The sequence below is a fragment of the Chiloscyllium plagiosum genome, unplaced genomic scaffold, assembly GCF_037043375.1.
Source record: "Chiloscyllium plagiosum isolate Xiang-an unplaced genomic scaffold, Cpla_swu_hap1 HiC_scaffold_51, whole genome shotgun sequence".
In the NCBI taxonomy this organism is placed as follows: Eukaryota; Metazoa; Chordata; class Chondrichthyes; order Orectolobiformes; family Hemiscylliidae; genus Chiloscyllium; species Chiloscyllium plagiosum.
This window is the reverse complement of record NW_028270189.1, coordinates 17992234-18003164: the sequence shown is the minus strand read 5'-3', so window position 1 is coordinate 18003164 and position 10931 is coordinate 17992234. Positions and strand designations below refer to the sequence as shown.

The 10931-nt window shown below is 46.3% G+C and overlaps 1 non-coding gene across 1 annotated transcript; it reads left to right on the top strand.

Moving 5' to 3' along the window:
* Positions 1-4149: 4149 nt before the first annotated feature.
* trnav-cac (transfer RNA valine (anticodon CAC)) lies at positions 4150-4222 on the top strand. Its single transcript has one exon. It is a non-coding gene; the product is annotated as a tRNA-Val (tRNA).
* Positions 4223-10931: the final 6709 nt, after the last annotated feature.

The following is a 10931-nucleotide window of genomic DNA, read 5'->3' as shown; positions in this document are numbered from 1 at the left end:
GTTTTTAGTTTTCCACTCATCTATTTGTATTGAATGTAAGATTGAAATGCTGTGAAAATATCGGAGTGCATTCATTTAAAATTGAATTTGCATATTTCTCTCTAATCTCATTTATTGCATGATGACTTAACTGTGTTTTGTTCAGCAAACCTAGTGAATACTAAAAATTGTCTAATCTTAAATAAGATCTTTCACATCCAGTTCTCAGTCTGTTCCTAATTCATGTAAATATCTAAATTTATTGAAATCAATGTTCACACAAAACAGTGCACATAAAGCGACACAAAGATATTCATCATCAGCTGATTACTATTCAGTGGAATAACCTGAGTAAGTATCTTATTGTTCCTGGGACAAATGACAACAGTAAGCATTTATTTACTATTCTATGCAGTTAATACAATTGATGTGCTATATTTCAGTTCAGTCGTTAATGTTGATTTATATTGTTTAAAACAATAATTCTACTTTATCACAGATATTGACTATACTACAATAATGTTGGGAAGCAAATTTTTGTCAATCTAACAATATTTAAGATCCTTTGTTGTTGTGTGTGTACAAGAGACAATTCAAATTATAACCATTATTATTACAAATTGAACAATTACTGCATTTTAAATTTGTGAAATTCCTACATTTTTGCAAAAGGGTTAGTCTTCACTGTATGTGTCACATTAAAAAACTGCTATTTCAAATCATGCGTGCTACAAAATGATTATTGTTTTCATTTCATTGTAAGAAAAGAACTGCTTTGACCATGTTGATTTTTTTTGTCATTTCTATTCCAACATTATTCATCATTGTACAGTAATGACAATATTATTAACATCCCTTATATGCAACATGTCATTGACGACATTGTTTGTTCAGTTTCAAGCTCACTTTCATGACCTACTAATTCTCTTCCTAATTCTGACACAAATCTTTAAACATTGATCATAATATTAATCATATAAATTGATGTAACATATCTCTACAAGGAATCCGGTGGATGGAAATTCACAATTCTTGTACTACATACATTTTTAACTTTAAAAAAGAAGAATTTAGATCAATAATCACTGAATGGCTCATTTTTCAGCCATCCATAAAGCGAGGTACTATGTTTTATTCCTCAGTTTACTGATCTTAAAAAAATATCCAATCAACATCACAGCAGAGTGCTTATGAAATATTGAATCATTTTAATTCTTCAAAAGACAGCATTAATTATCAAGTCACTGCCATTATAATACTGGCACAATTATTTATAAAAAAGTCTTTTGAACAAGTATAGTGAGATTCAAATTTAGATTTAATCCATTATTTGCAAGGAATACAAATGCGGTACTGCTTTTCGTGGAAGGATCAGAACGCGGTAACTACACTCTCAAACAGAATGGCATATGATCAGAACCAGGTAGGAGAAAAACTTTACAATGCTTTGCACAGTCATTAAATGGAGTTGCATTACATTTCACTACGAGAGCAGATTTGTTCAAGTAAATTCGAAGGCAGGTTTGCAGATGGGAAAGTAAGCAAGAAAACTCCATTCCTGTCCATGTAAAAGGCTGCAGTTGAAGAACAAAGCAGTTTCCACCCAGTTTCGAACTGGGGACCTGAGGCGAATGCGATCGCGATGACCACTACACGACAGAAACAAGCCTCAACTGGCCATGCTGCCGCTCAGTGCCATCCAGCACTGAAAGTTGAAGCCATTCTACGTTTCACCTTTCTGTTTCCAATAGCTCGTTGCTGTCCAGCGTAATTGACATCTTGAAAACGTAAAAAAAGACACGTGAAATTGTTGCCAAAATATAGACAAGAATGTCGTAAATGTTTGGACTGTAGGGCGAGGTGGAATAGGCTGGGACGAATTTCCCTGCAGCGTAACGGCTGCGACATGATCTTATGGATGGGTTGTAAACTAAGTATTTACGTGTTTTACCCAAGTTGGGGTGAGTTGAAAACTCGAGAGTATAGGTTTAAGGTGAGTGGGCTGAAACTGACAAAGGACATGAGGCATATTTCCCACACAGAAGGTTGTGCGTGTATGGAATGAGTTACCAGAGGAAGCTATTACACTCAGAAAATTGATTTCTGGATAGGATGGGTTTAGAGGGATTGGGGCCAGATTACATTACAGTGTGGAAACAGGCCCTTCGGCCCAACAAGTCCACACCAATCCGCCGAAGCGCAACCCACCCATTCCCCTACATTTACCCCTTACCTAACACTACGGGCAATTTAGCATGGCCAATTCACCTGAAATGCACATCTTTGTGACAGTGGGAGGAAACCAGAGCACCCGGAGGAAACTCACGCAGACACAGGGAGAATGTGCAAACTCCACACAGTCAGTCGCCTGAGGCGGGAATTGAACCCAGGTCTCTTAGTGCTGTGAGGCAGCAGTGCTAACCACTGTGCCGCCCACATGCTGGGGAACAGGACTTGTTTAATTTTGGCTATGTGGTGAGCATGGACGAGATACACCGAAGTATCTGTTTCCACGCGGTTTACCCCAATAACGTTGTGTTGCTTAAACCGGCATTAAAGGATTACTTTTTAGCGGAGCTTGCCGTCGCAGTCTGTGGCACAATCATTTAGTCTGTTCGACTGCTCACGGGAAAGGTAGTATTGTGAAACACTGCAGAAACGAATGACTTCCTCACTTTTGCTCCGACTGACATAACTCAGTGAAATGTTCCCAGGTCCTCAGTTGAGGATTTTTACTGCTGGAAGTTACCTCAGAAACCCTGTTAACTCGTAATGTATTGAGCGAATCGCAAAACAGAAAGCATTGATCAAAAAATCGCAAGCAGCTCTACTGTTGCTTTAAGTTCCAGGCAAGTTGAGTTTTTACTGGAACCGAATTGAGACTGTTATTTCATCGCTGTTGTGAAACAAAATTCTACAGAGACTCGACTCGTCGTTATTTGGTTTTCTGGCCAATGAAAAAATCGTTCCAATGAATTTCGATGTCATTTGTTATTGAATTTCTCCCATTTCCTTCATCTCCGTCCTGGAGACATCGGAAGGGAAAAGTAATCTAATCGAAACTGTGATTGGTGAAATTCACTTTTATGGCCCATTCGTATTATGTTCTTTCTTTCTCTCTTTTCAGCATTGTATGCGAAGTGATGGTGCACTGAGGCTCCAGTATGTTTGAAAGAGTAGTTTGGAATTGCGATGTTGTTAGTTGTGAGATTACTTTGAGGCTCATGCCCTCGGACAGTCTCACATTTAGCATTCATGCTCGCTGTGTCTGAAAATGCATTTGGTTTGCCAGTTTTGTTTGTGTTCCGTGTTTAATGCTTTCTGTTTTGCGATTCTCTCAATACATTACGAGTTAACAGGGTATCTGAGGTAACTTCCAGCTGCAAAAATCCTCAACTGAGAATCTGGGAAATTTTCTTGCAGTATGGTCAGTCGGAGCTAAAGTAAGGAAGTCGTTCGTTTCTGCAGTGTTTCACAATACTACCTTACCCGTGAGCAGTCGAACAGACTAAATGATTGTGCCACAGTCTGCGATGGCAAACTCCGCTAAAAAGTAATCCTTTAAAGCCGGTGTAAGCAACACAACGTTATTGGGGTACACCGCGTGGAAACAGATACTTCGGTATATCTCGTCCATGCTCACCACATAGCCAAAATTAAACAAGTCCCGTTCCCTAGCATTTGGCCCCAATCCCTCTAAACCCATCCTATCCAGAAACTCATCCGATTAGCTTTGCAATTTTCTGAGTGTAATAGCCTCCTCCACTTCCTCTGGTAGCTCATTCCAAACACGCACAACTTTCTGCGTGGGAAATGTGCCTCAGGTCCTTTGTCAATTTCAGTCCACTCACCTTAAAGCTATGCTCTCGAGTTTTCAACTCACACCAACTTGGGTAAAACACGTAAATACTCAGTTTACATAAGGTCATGTCGCAGCCGTTACGCTGCAGGGAAATTCGTCCCAGCCTATTCCACTCGCCCTACGGTCCAAACATTGACGACATTGTCTATATTCTGTCATCAATTTCACGTGTCTTTTTTTTTTACGTTTTCAAGATGTCAGTTACGCTGGACAACAACGAGCTATGGGAAACAGAAAGGTGAAACGTGGAATGGCTTCAACTTTCAGTGCTGGATGTCACTGAGTCGCAGCACAGGCACCAGCGGCTTGTTTCTGTAGTGTAGTGGTCAGCACGTTCGCTTCACACGCGAAAGGTCCCCAGTTCGAACCTGGGCAGAAACTGCTTTGTTCTTCCACTGCAGCCTTTTCCATGGACAAGAACAGAGCTTCCTTGCTTGCTTTCCCATCTGCAAACCTGCCTTCGAATTTGCTGGAACAAATGTGCTCTCGTCGTGAAATGTAATGCAACTCCATTTAATTACTGTGCAAAGCATTGTAAAGTTTTTCTCCAACCTGGTTCTGTTCATATGCCATTCCGTTTGAGAGTGTAGTTACCGCCTTCTGATCCTTTCACGAAGAGCAGTACCGCATTTGCATTCCTTGCGCAGGCGGCCCGGTTCAAAGACAGGGAAGAAGCTGATGCGCTGGTGTCACAGCGCACCACGGATTCCTGAACGAGTCTGTCTGTCAAATATACCCCAAAGTCGTCTCTGAAAGACCTCATTTGGAAGCTGTCTGTCGTTATTCAACGTGCGAGAGTTGGCACCAGAGGTCCTGAATCATGTTTTGGAGCAGTTCGCACGTTAGTAGCTCATTCAATCAGCAACAGCAACGAATGAAATTACACTCTCAGAGGAACCTCTGGACCTGTGCTTTCATAGCGTCGCTAGTATTAAGGTCTGCCCGAGATCTAAACCACGTTGGAACTGAAACGGAGGAATCGACAGAGAGGCTACAGAATGACATCGCTTCCATTTGGTTTTCTTTAAATCACTGAGGAGCAGGAAAATGGTAATTGCATGGTAATTTGACCAAATCATAACCGATCATATGTTCTCACGCACTCACAGATACATTTGTAGCTGAAAAGAGTCTGAGACGATAGATTGATTTTTGTCTGGATTGATGGGCTATCATGATCTTCTGCGAAATTGATATTGTAGACGGGCACATCCCAGCAGCTGTGCGAGTCGGAGAGGGGTCGTGGACCCCTTTTCACGTGACTTTGCATGTGTTGTTATGCAGGAGCACAATTGGAAGTGCAAGAAAATGGGCTGCGCCAGCGGCTGGTAGTGTGGCCGAGCGGTCTAAGGTGCTGGATTAAGGCTCCAGTCTCGACAGAGGCGTGGGTTCGCATCCCACCGCTGCCATTTCTACTGATCAACTCCAACGACGCCGCTTGTTCAAATGCGGTTTCGACCCGTACTGCATTTCTGTTTGAAACAGAAGCAAAATGAGTTTGCTTCCTGTGGAATTAACTGTGGTGTGGTAAAGTGCCGAATTTTCCGAAGTGTCAGTGCTGTCATGATCGTGTTCGCCTCCCACGCGGAAAATCGCACGCAGCTCTCCTGTTGCTTCACGTTCCAGGCAAGTTGAGATTTTCCTGGAACCGAATGGAGACTGTTATTTCATCGCTGTTGTGAAACAAAGTCCTACGGTGACTCGACTCGTCGTTATTTGGTTTTCTGGCCAATGAGAAAATCGTTCCAATGAATTTCGATGTCATTTGTTATTGAATTTCTCCCATTTACTTCATCTCCGTCCTGGACACATCCGAAGGGAAAGGTAATCTAATCGCGACTGTGATTGGTGAAATTCACTTTTTATGGCCCACTCTTATTATGTTCTTTCTTTCTCTCTTTTCAGCATTGTCTCGGAAGTGGTGGTGCACTCAGTCTCCAGTATGTTTGAAAGAGTAGTTTGGAATTGCCCTGTTGTTAGTTGTGAGATTACTTTATGGCTCATGCCCCCGGACTGTCTCACATTTAGCATTCATGCTCGCTGTGTCTGAAACTGCATTTGGTTTGCCAGTTTTGTTTGTGTTCCGTGTTAAATGCTTCCGAACAGACTAAATGATTGTGCCACAGACTGCGACGGCAAGCTCCGCTAAAAAGTAATCCTTTAAAGCCGGTGTAAGCAACACAACGTTATTGGGGTCCACCGCGTAGAAACAGATACTTCGGTGTATCTCGTCCATGCTCACCACATAGCCAAAATTAAACAAGTCCCATGAAACAACGAGCTATTGGAAACAGAAAGGTGAAAGGTAGAATGGCTTCAACTGTCATTGCTGGATGCCACTGAGCCGCAGCACGGCCGGCTGAGGCTGGTTTCTGTAGTGAAGTGGTCATCACGCTCGCCTTACACGCGAAAGGTGCCCGTTTCGAAAGTGGGCAGAAACTGCTTTGTTCTTCAACTGCGGACCTTTACATGGTCAGGAACGGAGCTTTCTTGCTTGCTTTCCCATCTGCAAACCTGCCTTCGAATTTGCTTGAACAAATGTGCTCTCGTAGTGAAATGTAATGCAACTCCATTTAATTACTGTGCAAAGCATTTTAAAGTTTTTCTCCAACCTGGTTCTGTTCATATGCCATTCCGTTTCAGAGTGTAGTTACCGCCTTCTGATCCTTTCACGAAAAGCAGTACCGCATTTGCATTCCTTGCGCAGGCGGCCCGGTTCAAAGACAGGGAAGAAGCTGATGCGCTGGTGTCACAGCGCACCACGCATTCCTGAACTTGTCTGTCTGTCAAATGTACCCCAAAGTCGTCTCTGAAAGACCTCATTTGGAAGCTGTCTGTCGTTATTCAACGTGCGAGAGTTGGCACCAGAGGTCCTGAATCATGTTTTGGAGCAGTTCGCACGTTAGTGGCTCATTCAATCAGCAACAGCAATGAAAGAAATTACACTCTCAGAGGAACCTCTGGACCTGTGCTTTCATAGCGTCGCTAGTATTAAGGTGCGCCACGTGATCTAAGCCACGTCGGAACTGAAACGGAGGAATCGACAGAGAGGCTACAGAATGACATCGCATCCATTTGGTTTTCTTTAAATCACTGAGGAGCAGGAAAATGTACACGGGGAGGGCGAGTGGGGAAGTGAGGCAGTTCCAGCTCTGGTGAAATTCCTTCTTTGTGATTCACTCAGCAACCAGAGACGTGAGGGTGACTCAGGCGTGAGAGCTCTTCACATCGAGAACAAAAAGCACTCAAGGGCAGTTAGCACCTCTTCTGGAGTGGGGGTGGGGTGAGGTAATTACCTTTTGACTTCTGTTACTATGTTCAGAAACTGCCTTTTAGATTGAGGTGAACACAAACTGCATTTCTCATAAACACCATGGAATTTAGCAAAATTTATTGAGTCGCTTCTCCTCGATTCCCACACAGGTTTCCAACTCAGTTGGTATCCATGAGGCTCATGTCCAGGACTGAGCATCTCTGCAGCAAATTGCACGGTTAAGGTAAAAGGCAAGGAAAGTGGCATCTCGAACTGGCTCTGAGGACAGAGCATCCTCACAATGTGATCTGTCGTTCTCGGATTGTAATGCTACCTCCGGTTTTAGGGTGGAGAACATTCTTTGGGACTTTTATTCTGCAAAACAGACACAGTGACTGTAACTCTGCTGCACGGTATGATGTGGAACACGGCCTGCTCAGCTTTGTGCATTTTCCATGTAGTCCGGTGTGTTTCGTGTTCCGTGTAAACGTGAAAGGTGTCCTGTTTCGAGCAATGGGTGAAATCATTTAGCAAAGCAAGAATCGAAATTGCAGTAATGTCTCGCAGCTCATGGTAATTTGACCAAATCATAACCGATCATATGTTCTCACGCACTCACAGATACATTTGTAGCTGAAAAGAGTCTAGAAGATAGACTCAACTTACCATTGATTTTTGTCTGGATCGATGGGCTATCATTATCAGCTGCGAAATTGATATTGTAGCTCATGCCCTCGGACTGTCTCACATTTAGCATTCATGCTTCTCTGTGTCTGAAAATACATTTGGTTTTCCAGTTTTGTTTGTGTGCCATGTTAAATGCTTTCTGTTTTATGATTCGCTCAATTCATTACGAGTTAACAGGGTTTCTGAGGTAACTTCCAGCAGGAAAATCCTCAGCTGAGGATCTGGGAATATTTCACGGAGTATAGTCAGTCGGGTCAAAAGTGAGGAAGTCGATCGTTTCTGCAGTGTTTCACAATACTACCTTTCCCGTGAGCAGTCGAACAGACTATATGATTATGCCACAGACTGCGACGGCAAACTCCGCTAAAAACTAGTTGTTTAAAGCCGGTGTAATCAACACAACATTATTGGGGCACACAGCGTGGAAACAGTGACTTTGGTGTACCCCGTCCATGCTGACCACTTAGCCATAATTAAACAAAATCCCATTTCCAACATTTTGCCCCAATCCCTCTAAACCCTTCCTATCTAGACACTCATCCGGTTACCTTTGCAATTTTCTGAGTGTACTAGCCTACTCCACTCCCCTCTGTAGCTCATTCCATACACGCACAACCTTCTGTGTGGGAAATGTGCCTCAGGTGCTTTGTCAACTTCCGCCCACTCACCTTAAACCTATGCCCTCGAGTTTTCAACTCGCTCCAACTTGAATAAAACATGTAAATACTCAGTTTACAACCCTTCCATAAGATCATGTCGCAGCCGTTGAGCTGAAGGTAAAGTTGTCCCAGCCTATTCCACCTCACCCTATGGCCAAACATCCTTGTCTATATTTTGTCATCAATTTCACGTTTTTTTTTACTTTTTCGAGATATCAATTACGCTGGATAACAACGAGCTATTGGAAGCAGAAAGGTGAAGTGCAGAATGGCTGCAAATTTCAGTGCTGGACGCAAGTCAGCTGCAGCAGCACTGCTCCGGGCTTGTTTCTGAAGTGTCGTGGTGACCGCGTTGGCCTTATACATGAACAGTCGCCAGTTTGAATCTTGGCCAAAACTACCTTGTTCTCCGAGTGCAGCCTTTTACATGTACGAGAACAGAAATTTCTTTCTTGCTTTCCCATCTTCAAACCTGACTTCGAATTTGCTCCAGCCTTCTCCCCCAGCGCCTTCACACCCTGCCTTCTGCTTAACACATTCTCTCCCCTCGCCTTCTCCCCGCCCTCTCCACCCTTGCCTTCTATCCCCCTCGTCTTCTCTCCCCTCACCTTCTACCCCCTCGCCTTCTCCCGCACCTTCTCGCCCGCTCCTTCTCTCCCCGTCTTCTCCCACCTCACCTATTCTCCCCTCACCTTCTGTCACCACCTTCTCCTGCACCATCTCTCCCCTGCTTCTCCCCACTCCTTCTCTCCCCAACATCTCCCCCTTGCCTTTTCCCGCACCTTCTCTCCCCTGCATTCTCACCCCACCTTCTCCCCCGCGTTCTCCACCCTCGCCTTCTCTCCCTCGCCTTCACCCCGCCTTCCCTCTCCATATTCTCTCCCTTGCCTTCTACCCTCCACCTTCTCTCCCTCGCCTACTCTCCCTCGCCTTCTTCCCCGACTTGTCCCCCTGCTTTCTCTCCCCCGCATTCTCCACCCTTGTGTTCTCCCCCACCTTCTCTCCCCTGTTCTCCCCTTCTTTCTCTCCCCACCTTCTCCGCTCTCACCCTCTCTCCCCACCTTTTCCGCCCTCCTTCTCCCCCGCCTGCTCCCCCTAGTCTTCTCTATCTGCCTTCTTTTCCTGACTTCTCCCCCGCATTCTCCACCTTCGCTTTCTCTCCTCGTCTTCTCTGCCCCACCTTCTCCCCCTCGCATTCTCTCCCCCACGTTCACCACTCTTGCCTTCTCTCCCCGCCTTCTCGCACCGCCTACTCCCCCTCCTTCTCCCCGACTGCTCCCCTCGTCTTCTCACCCCGCCTTCACTCCCCAACTTCTCTTCTCACATTCTCCATCCTCGCTTTCTGTCCTTGTCTTCTCTCCCCTCGTCTTCTCCCTCCTCACCTTCATCCCCGCATTCTCCCCCACATTCTCCACCATCATCTTCACAGCCCCTCACCTTCACCCCCATCGCCTTCACCCCCTCGCCTTCACAGCCCCTCACATTTACCCCCGTCGCCTTCACCCCCTCGCTTTCACAGCCCCTCACCTTCACCCCCCCTCGCCTTCACTCCCTCGCCTTCACCCTCCCTCCCCTTAACCCCCTTGCCTTCACTCCCCATCACCTTCACCCCCTCACCTTCACTCCCCTCACCTTCACCCTCCCTCGCCTTCTCCCCAGCGCCTTCACACCCCTCGCCTTCATCCCCCTCGACTTCACATCCCTCGACTTCACCCCTCTCGTCTTCAACCCCAGTTGCCTTCACACTCCCTCACCCTCACCCCCACGCCATCACATCACTCGACTTCGCACCCTCGCCTTCACCCCCTTGCTTTCACCCTCCCCTCGCCTTCACCCCTCTCACCTTCAACCTCCTTGACATCACCCCTCGCCCTCAACGCCCTTTGCATTCTCACACTCGCCTTCACCCCCACCTTGCCTTCACCCACCCTCGCCTTTATCACCCTTGACTTCATCCCCCTTGCCTTCACCCCACGATCGCCTTCACGCTCCCTTGCCTTTCTGCCCACACCTTCACATCTCTCACCTTCACCCCCCCTCGCCTTCAAACCCTCGCCTTCCCCCCACTCGCTTCTCTCCCCTCGCCTTCTCCTCTAACCTTCTCTGCCCTCGCCTTCTCTCCCCTCGCCTTCTCTCCCCTCGCCTTCTCTCCCCTGCCTTCTCTCCCCCATCTTCACCCTCCCCGCCTTCACCACCCTCACCTTCACCCCCTCACCCTCACCATCCTTTCACCTTCACACACCCTCTCGCCTTCACCGTCCCCAGCCTTCACCCCAATCGCCTTCTCTGCCCTGTCTTTTCCCCTGCCTTCTCTCCCCGCCTTCTCCTCCGCATTCTCCACCCTCGCCTTCTCTCCCACCCTCTCCGCCCACCTTCTCCAACCTCGCCTTCTCCACCCCGCCTTCTCACCCTGACTTCTGTCCCTCCTTCTCGATCCCATATTCTCCCTTTCGCCTTCTCCCCCGCCTTCTCCCCCACCTTCACTCTCGCG